This window comes from Camelina sativa, chromosome 11 (assembly GCF_030686135.1).
Source record: "Camelina sativa cultivar CO46 ecotype springtype chromosome 11, ASM3068613v1".
Classification (NCBI taxonomy): Eukaryota; Viridiplantae; Streptophyta; class Magnoliopsida; order Brassicales; family Brassicaceae; genus Camelina; species Camelina sativa.
Genome location: NC_141890.1, coordinates 25154347 through 25164053, shown reverse-complemented (window position 1 = coordinate 25164053; position 9707 = coordinate 25154347). Strand labels below are relative to the sequence as shown.

The window sequence follows — 9707 nt, the reverse complement described above, 5'->3', positions numbered from 1 at the left end:
TTAAGGAGCATGGAAGCAATGCTGAGGAGAAGTGAAGCAATCATGAGGAGAAAGCAAGAGAGCTAAGGCTGAAGAACCAAGGTCCGGAGTCCAACTCGACTGCCCACTCGACCAGACACTCGGCCGTGTGCTGAGAGGGACTCGACCGAGTGGGAGGAGCACAAGAGGAGCCAAATCGACCGGTCACTCGACCGAGCACCAGGTCGAGTTGGTCGAGCCGCCTGGCTATTTTGTCTTCTAGCGTTTTTAGGGCTTCCACTACATTTTCTATATAAGGGCTTGTACCTGTGGAACTTGACTTTTTCTGTGGGTGGTGAATGAATGATGTATGGAATGATGAGTTATGAATGAATGGATGTCAGGGTGTTTCAATTCCCTTATGCAATTGTAGTATAAGAGGTGTCAATCCAATCTGAGTGTTTGTGAACAATCAAGATGTGCATATGAGTCTAAGTCAAGCCAAATGTAAAGATTGTTTGTCACTAACAATCCTATAATGAGATATGAAATGCAGAAAGTAAAAACAACTAGAACAAGATACTAAATGCAAACAGAACAGACAAATTAAAGCTATAATGAAACTAGAACAGAAATAGACACTATGCTAATGAACTAATGCAAGACAAGTAATGAACAGAAAACTAAGTGAATGCAATAGAAATGAAACAGGAATGAAACAAGACAATCACAAATCATAAACACAAGTTCTGGGGACGAACTCGAGCAGCACTCGACCGAGTGTAGGTCGAGTACAGGGTCGAGCTAGACTAAACGTGAAAACAGAGCAACACAAGAAAAATAGAGCAATGCAAAAACGAATCAAACAACAAGCAAGCAATGATATTTAGACTAAGATATTAATAAACAAAGAAGGCCTTGAGGAGGGATTCATGGGCTGAACTAATCATTGTGGTTATCTAACTTGGTCAACAAATCTCAAGCAAACTTTGAGCTGATCTCTAGACATACTATTCTAAGACATGTTTAATCCACTCTCATGGCAAGAAACAATCAAACCTATGCATTTCTAGACTTGTTCTCACAAAGTAAAGAATCTACACAAGCAGGCATTAAGCAATACATCTCAAACCAAACAAGACTTCTAATCTCTTAGCAAGCCTAATGGTAAGCTCTAGATCTAGCCTTATCTATGCTCCTTAAACATTGGTGTGATGCTAAGATGCTTGAAATCAAACCCTACCTTCTCAGATATAGGATCAACATTAAGAACATCTAGCCTAGAAGAGATCTACAACAATCAAGCTTGACCAAATCAAACAAACCACAAGATCAACCCAGCCTAACCCATCCTCAAGGTCCTAAGCAAACTACTCACAAGAACACATGGTGAAATAAGTCAAAAACCCAGAAAACATTGAAACTTGCATCATTAGAAAGATGAAACAGAGATCTACAATATTGATGAAGAAATAAAACTCGAAATCTTAATATCTTGAAAGTTATGAAACCAACAAAATACAAGAATCTAGTCTTTCTTTCTTAAACAAGTACAAAATCTAAAAATAAAAGAAAGTGCAAAAGGAATAAATCTAAAAAAGGTTAAAACTAGGTTTTAGACTCTCTAAAAAGCTGGACTCTTTGGTGGCTGCAGGTACAAGGGCTTTATATAGGAGATGATGTGGAAGCCCTAAAAATACAAAAAGTCAAAGCAGTCAACGGCTCGGTCGAGTGGGTGGTCGAGCTGGCTTCTCTTCGTGCATTCTCCACTCGGTCGAGTCCTTCTCAGCACACGGTCGAGTGTCTGGTCGAGTGTGCGGTCGAGTTGGACTCCGGACCTTGATTCTTCAGCCTTAACTCTCTTGTTTTTCTCCTCAGGATTGCTTCACTTCTCCTCAGCATTGCTTACATGCTCCTTAAGCTCCAAAATCACCTGTTTATGCATGAAAAGATGCAAATGCAATGCAACTATACTCTAATGCATGATTAGTCCTAAAGCTACACAATAATGGCCTAAATGGATAGCAAAAGATGCAAAAGTTGTGAATAAACTAAGGGAAAACAAGGTAAAATATATGAACATCAACACCCCCAAACTTAGTCTTTGCTTGCCCTCAAGCAAATAATCAAGACAAAAGAAGGTAGGTGAGGTTTGAAAGTGGGATCTCAGCTCCTAAAGCTTGCAAATAGACTATCTAGAATCAATGTCCAAGTTACTAGTACTATGATGCAAGTTGAATGAGCTATACTTAAAGACTTTAGACAAGCATATCACAACCTTTATTGATTTGAGCCTTAGACATCCACATGCATTCAAATCAACCATTTCTTTTAACATTCATTAATCAAGAACATGAATCAATTCTATGCAATGCTTAAACTCATTTGGCTTGGAAATAAAGGCTTTGAGACAATGATGGTCTCTTTTTAGAGTAGGGCTTATCAATACCAAGGTTCTCTCATGAAAATGGATTGAGCTTTAGAAGAATGTTAAAGGTAAGAACACCTAGACACATACAAGAATAAAACCTTGTCTACCCAAAGGCTCCCAAAGTGTTTTATCCTAGCAATCTAAACCCAAATGATCCTAGTTCTACCTTTTTACTTCTTCTTTTCTTTTTCACCCTTTTCTCTTTTTGTTTTCAAGTCTTAGGAGATGTTTCTTATTTGATCTTTCTAGTGGGATGGGGGATTCTTACTTATTTGCTATGGTTCTCTTTTCTTCTTATTCTTAAGACATATAAGCACTTTGCTAGACTTTCCTTTTCTTTCTTTTCTTTTCTTTAATTAGAACCATTCTCAACATTTTTTACTTCCCATCCTACCACATAAACACATTCTCCTTTTACTTAAACACATTCTCCTTTTAAAGACTCTACCCTCTTTTCTTTCTCTTTTTCCTCTTTTCTTTTCATAACAGTCAAGTCCCAAACCCAACAAGTGAACCACCTAGTCCTATCTAGTTTGAAAAATGCAAACTAGAACTACACAAGGCTTTACTCTTGTCAGTTCAAACCTAACACTTTCTACCAAGCTCAATCCCAAAAAGGCCTCACACACACAAGAATAAACATGGCTTGAAAGAAGGTTTGGTTTAGGGGTAGGGGTACTGATTCTTAATGAGGAAATCAGCTACTTGGATCAACAAGAGTGGTAAAAAGGAAGAAGATGATCCAAATATGTATATGGTATCCATGAGTTTAAGGCAAAGCACACATTGATAATTTAAAGTCAATATTAGGTTCTTATAAATAGGAAATGGTTTCAAATCTCAACATGCTTTAATTTAGACCAAATGCAATGTAGGAATTCAAGGCTTGGTTCAATCTTATGCTTCTAACCACTCAACTAGCATCAAAGTACTATTAACTTGGGCATTGATCCTAGTCTAGTGAATAAACAAGCTAACAAGGGAATACTCATCATAGATCCCTAAGCAAATACTATACAATCCTACATGAAACATGATAAACAAGATCCTAATATGCAATGCAAACTACATGAACACTCTTTTTTTATAAAGAATTTTGCAAAAAATTTCAAATCTTTAGGGTTTTTCTATGCCTTAGATGCTATGCAAGTATTAACATGATGATGCTAGAAATTTGAAATAAGAAAACAAAACACAACATCAAATGCTATCTCAAACCCTCCCCCAAACTTAAATCACACAGTCCCTGTGTGAAAGAAATTTGATTGAGGATTCAAGATTAAAAACAAAGAAAACAAAACACAACAGCAAATGCAATGATATTTACAAGTGACGGTGATAGTGGTACCTTAGGGATTGTGGAAGTAGTCGTCCACATCCATCTGCATGATGTCATAGGAGTAGTTGGGGTCTTGTTGATGACTTGGAGGTGGAGATTGGGGCAGTTCGACGATGGGAATCGACCGGCACTCGGTCGAGTACGTGCTCGAGTGGGGGGGTCGAGCTGGACCGCGAGTGTCAAAATTCTGACCTTGCTGCTGGTAGAACTGCTGGTAGAGTGCTGGATCCATGAAGTACTGGGGTGGGATGGGAGGGTAACCTGGATATCCTGGATAAGCAGCTGGAGGTGGGAAGCCATAGGGTGATCTGGGCTGGAACTCGGCCAAGTGCATTGGAGGTGCTCGGTCGAGTGGTTGCTCGAGTGACCCGGTCGAGTACCTTGAAAATTGTTGTTCTCGGGTACTTGAGCTCCTCTTCCTCTGATTTAGCTCATACATTGAAGCCCTAGCTGGTTCCACAGGGTTCGCAACTCTAGAAAGTGCTCTAGTTGAGCTACTCCTCCTCAAAGGGCTTGATGGTGTAGGTGAAGAATTCCCACTCTTCAACTCAGCTATCTCCTTCTTTAAGCCCTTGATAGACTTAGCCATGTTGGTCACCTTCTTCTTCAGCTTATCAAACCTCTTCCCATGCCATTTGTTCCATTTTTGCAAAAGAGTTAATCTCTTGGTAGTCTCCCTCACTCCTCTACTATCTCTTGGGTTGAGCTCATAATCCTCAAAGTAAAATTGCTCCTCCCCATCAGCCATTTGTGCATTCCCAGCTTCCTCAACTCTAGGTTGAACTATCCCATCAAACAAATGCTCCTCAGCTGGCCAAAAGTCAATGTTGGCTCCTTCTTGAATGGTGGTGAGCTCTTGGTTAGGCAAAATCAGTTGCTTTTTCCCAAGTGTTGGAAGCTCAAAGTTGAAAATGTGATTCCCTTGATGCATCTCCTTGGCTAGGATGAGGGTAGAGGTGAGGTAGCTAGAGTCAATCCATCTTGGTGAAACCCTTTCTCCTCTAAGTGGAACCTTAGCAGCTTGTAGGATTGGAGTAATGATGCCTCCAATGGTTAGTGCTCCTCTTGATCCTTTGTTCTCCAACTTGCGTACCCAACTTCTCAATTGAATCATGTGGTCAATTAGTACCATTGATAGGTCAGTCTCCACAGTGCTCCCAAGAATGATGGTACCATTTCTTGCTTGAAAGATGATTCCATTGAGAGCCAAATCAATCATCTTTAGCTCCCCCTCATTAATGTTCCCAGTTTCCTTCCTAGCAAAGAAGGTGTTGGCAAGAGCTTTGTGGAAGTACCTTAGGACTGGGCTCCTTATCCTTGAACTCTTGGAATTGGAGGATGAATAGAATTTGTTGTCCCCAATGGTTTCCCACACAGCATAGAGCTCTTCTCTTGGAATCATCAAACTCCTATTGCTCCCAACCTCAAAACCAAACACATTTGCTATCTTCTTCATTGAAAGATCATACTTCTTCCCCTTGATTGTGAAAGCAATGTGACCAGCTCCTAACTCAGCATCCTTCCTTGTATATGTGTGCAGCTTGACTGTGGCTAGAAACTCACAACTCTCTTCTTTGTAGCCCTCCATGCAAAGCCCCATGAACTTGGTTAGGTTGCACTTCTCAAAGAGATACTCCACATCTTCATCAATGGCTAGCTTCTCAATGGTTTCCTTGTGTGGATATCTAGTCCCTAAGAACTCCATTCTCATGAAAGCATCATAAAGTTGCCTCTTTGACAACCCACAAGACTCAGCTTCTCCATCATCCTCTAACTCTTCTTTTTCACTTTCTTCCTCACTCTCATTCTCACTCTCCTCTTGTTCAACCTCAACTGCTGGCCTCTTCCCTTTGGCTTTGTGTCTCCTCATGAACTCATTGAGAGTTGACTCCCTTTCCTCCTCACTTTCATTCCTCTCAGGATCTTCCTCAACTATCTCTCTCCTTGGGCACGGCATCTGGCTCGACCGGCTGCTCGAACCGCCACTCGGTCGAGTGCATGATCGAGTGGGGCGTCTAGTGGCTCTTCCAGCTTCTCCTCTTGATTCAAGGCTAGCATCATGACGTTCCATGGAGGTTGCAGTGGTTTGTTGAGACTTCCTAGTGATCCTTGAAGAAATTTTTCAAAAAGAACTGAAGGGAATAGACTCAAAGCTCAAAGTTAATAGGTTAGTGACCCAAAAACTTGAAAGAACTAAGCTTGAGCAAAAGATAAGCTATGAGAGAGACTTTAAAACTTGAATTTAATTGTTTTGAGCAAATGATAGAATGTGAGAGGTATAATCTCGTGCTAAGTCTATATAAAGAAGCTAAGGGGACAAAGAGACAAGGGTGGAGTGTCCATACCATTCAAATTTGAAATGGGAATCTTTGACCTGCTTTTTGCTTCCACTCGACCCCACACTCAACTGTACACGGTCGAGCACCTTGACCAAATTTTGAAATTTCAAAATTTTTCTTCTTGTTCTTCCCTCCACTTGATCGTTCTAGCGATTTGAAGATCAAATGGGCCTTAATTCCTTTCTAGCTCGGTCGAGTACCTCTCTTGGGCAGGTCGAGTGGGCCTGCGAGTCTCCTTCTCCAAGTCTAAATCTCTCCTTACCCAACTACATTTTCACCTAAAGGTCTGTCCAACACAAACATAAAACAAAACACATCAAAACTACAAGGAAAATAAACCATATTTACAAAGGATACCTTAGGGACTTCCTCCCTAGTGAGCTTGTTTAAAGTCACTAAGCTTGACTTTGGCTGCCTTCTTAGGCTTTGTTTAGATACCAAGGAGGTGATGAAATCCTCCCTGGAACCTCTTGATCACTATGAAGTTGATCCTTGATCTCCTCACCCTTGACACACAAACCATATTTCTTCTTGATTTTGAGCCTTGGTCTTGCTTTCCTTAAAGACCTGTTGTTCAGCTTAACTTGGAGATCCTCAACCATACTAGTCAACTCTTGAACTGACCTCTTAAGCTTTTCCACAGAATCATCTTGAAAGGAGACCTTAGCCTTTGGAGTTGCTTCACCACTTAAGCCTTCTTGACCTCCTTTGTCCTTGATAATAAAAGGTTGATCATCAATGGTAGGAAGGTTGGTTGGGTTATAGATGTTAAACTTCATGGCTATATCTTCAGCAATGTTCAAGGTCACAAGACCCTCTTTGACATCGATAACTGCTCCAACAGTGGCTAAGAATGGCCTTCCAAGAATGATTGGATCTTCAGGTTCCTTGTCCATCTCCAACACCACAAAATCAGTGTGAACCCTTGCCTTCCCTATCTTGACTGGGACATTCTCCAACCTTCCAACTATCTCCTTGTTTGACCCATCAGCTAGACATATATGAAGGTTGGTGGATTTGAAATCAGTTCTCCCAAGCTTTTGTGCTATGGAGTATGGCATCACACTTGTTGAAGCTCCCAAATCACAAAGGCATTGGTTGTAGTGAAGATAGCTAAGTGTGCAAGGCAGATAGAATGGACTTGGATCCTTAAGCTTGATTGGAATGATAACTCCTCCAAGGTCCTCAAGATCCTTCTCATCTTGAGCTTCAGCCTTTTTCTTTGACAAATCAAGCAAAAAATCTTTGTAGAGAGGATATGGATCATACTGTTCCAAGGCAGGTCCTCTCTCTTCTTCTTGGTAAGCAATGGTGATCTCTTGTATGGCCATCACTTCTTCTTCTTTCTCAATCACAACCACTTCCTTCAAAGCCTTCTCTTCCTCTTGTTGCTTAGCCATCATCTCCTTTCTCTCAATGATTTCCCTAAGCTCCTTAATCTTTTGTGCTTTGAAACGTCCTGGGAATGGAAGAGGTGGCTTGTAAGCAGGAGGAATGTACTTAGCAGGCTTGGCAGCTTCTGAGTCTGCAACTCGATCGACCACTCGAGCATGCACTCGGTCGAGTGGCTGTTCGAGTACCTGGTCGAGTGCAATAGCGGACTCCAGTTGCTTTGCACAAACGTCATTTGGGGCATCAGTAACTAATGAATTCCCCCAAACTTGGACTTCACTGTCCTCAGTGACTTCCTCATCAGAGGTATGAATGGCTTTTGCAGTGAACTCCCTTGGATTTTGAACAGCTTTTCCAGGGAGTTGGTTGGGTTTAGGAGCTGAAGTAGAAGCAATGTTACTCTCCATATACTTTACTCTGGAGTTGAGACCTTCAAACTTCATGTTCAGATCATTGTACTGTGATGTGAGCCTTTGATTCAATTCAGCAAATTGTTTGGCTTCCTCAATCTTGCCTTGTGTTTGCCCAATCAACAACTGTTGCATCATTGCTCTTAAGTCTTGTTCCTGGCCTTGGTTAGTCTGAAACCCTGGTGGGGGACACAATTGGGGCTGGAACACTTGATGTTGTTGCTTGGGGATGTAGTTTTGTTGCTGTTGTTGAGGCTGAGGAGGTGGATAGACTTGGTCTTGAGGGTTGGCCACATTGGTGCTCCTATAAGAGAGATTGTTGTTTTTGAAACCTCCTTGGTTGTAGCCTTTGAATCCTCCCTGGTTTTGCATGTAGCACAACTCAGCAAATTCAGGCTCCCCCTCTTGAACTGGAGCTTCTTCTTCACCAATGAAGTGAATGGACTTGGACTGGCTTAGGAGTATCTTGTCAAGCTTCTCATTGACCATCTTCAAATCCTTCTTATACTTGTCCTCTTGATCAGTTGAGGAGCCCCTTATGGTCCTATCATAATCCTCATTATAATTGCCATCAGATTGAGCAAGATTCTCAACTAATTCCCATCCTTCTTCCACATTCTTGTTGAGAAAGTTTCCATTAGAGGCTGTATCAAGAAGCATTCTTATCTTGGGAAGCACTCCTCTATACAATGTGCTTAGAAGTGACTCATTGCTGAAGCCATGGTGAGGACACTGAGTCTGGAATCCTTTAAACCTCTCCCAAGCTTCACAAAAGCTCTCATTATTCCTTTGAGCAAACCCAGAAATTTCATTCCTCAACCTAGCAGTCCTTGCATTGGAGAAGAACTTGGCCAGAAAAGCTTTCTTGCATGCATCCCATGTGGTGATAGCTCCAGTAGGAAGAGTCTTCTCCCAAAGGTGAGCTTTGTCTCCAAGAGAAAATGGGAAGAGCCTCAACTTGAATCCATCTTCACTCACTCCATTGATCTTTGTGAGTCCACAGATTCTGTCAAACTCATCAAGGTGATCTAGTGGATCCTCCATTGGCAACCCATGAAATTTGTTGGCTTGTATCATTGAGATCAAACCACTCTTTATTTCATAATTATTATTGGCCACAACAGGAGGCACAATACCAGCTCTTTGGTTGTGTGTGTTAGGTGCATCTCCTGAACCAATGTGCCTTGGTCTCTGCTCATGGATAGCTGGTTGCTCCATGATGTCTTGATCTTCTTGTTGTTGAACTACTCTTCTTTGCTTATGTCTCAAACCCTTTTGTAGCCTGTGGATGTTGTCAATAGGCCTTTGAAGACTGTCCTTGCCTTTTGACCTTGTGTGCATCAACAAACTCTACTACAGACTTGAACAGGTACACGGTCGAGCGCAGGCTCGAGTGGGTGGTCGAGTCGACTGGGAAGTAATGGCTATTTGGATTCGGCTTCTGGCTCGATCAAGTGCTCGATCCTAGCTCGGTCGAGTGGTGGTCGAGTAGGTGGTCGAGTGGGTACCTGAAACTCAAAACAGCCAAGCAAAGGAAGATTCGAGTTCAGTAACTTCACAAGTGTTTAAACGAACTTAATCTTAGACTAATAATGATCTTAAATGTCACAAAACACACTCAAATGGGCAACGACGCCAAATTGAAACTTGACTTTTTCTGTGGGTGGTGAATGAATGATGTATGGAATGATGAGTTATGAATGAATGGATGTCAGGGTGTTTCAATTCCCCTTATGCAATTGTAGTATAAGAGGTGTCAATCCAATCTGAGTGTTTGTGAACAATCAAGATGTGCATATGAGTCTAAGTCAAGCCAAATGTAAAGATTGTTTGTCACT

The 9707-nt window shown here is 41.5% G+C and overlaps 1 non-coding gene across 1 annotated transcript; it reads left to right on the top strand.

Annotated features, from left to right (window-relative positions):
• The first annotated feature begins 8584 nt into the window (after nt 1–8584).
• Nucleotides 8585–8691, top strand: LOC147934360 (small nucleolar RNA R71). Its single transcript, XR_015573322.1, has one exon. It is a non-coding gene; the product is annotated as a small nucleolar RNA R71 (small nucleolar RNA).
• The last annotated feature ends 1016 nt before the right edge of the window (nt 8692–9707 follow it).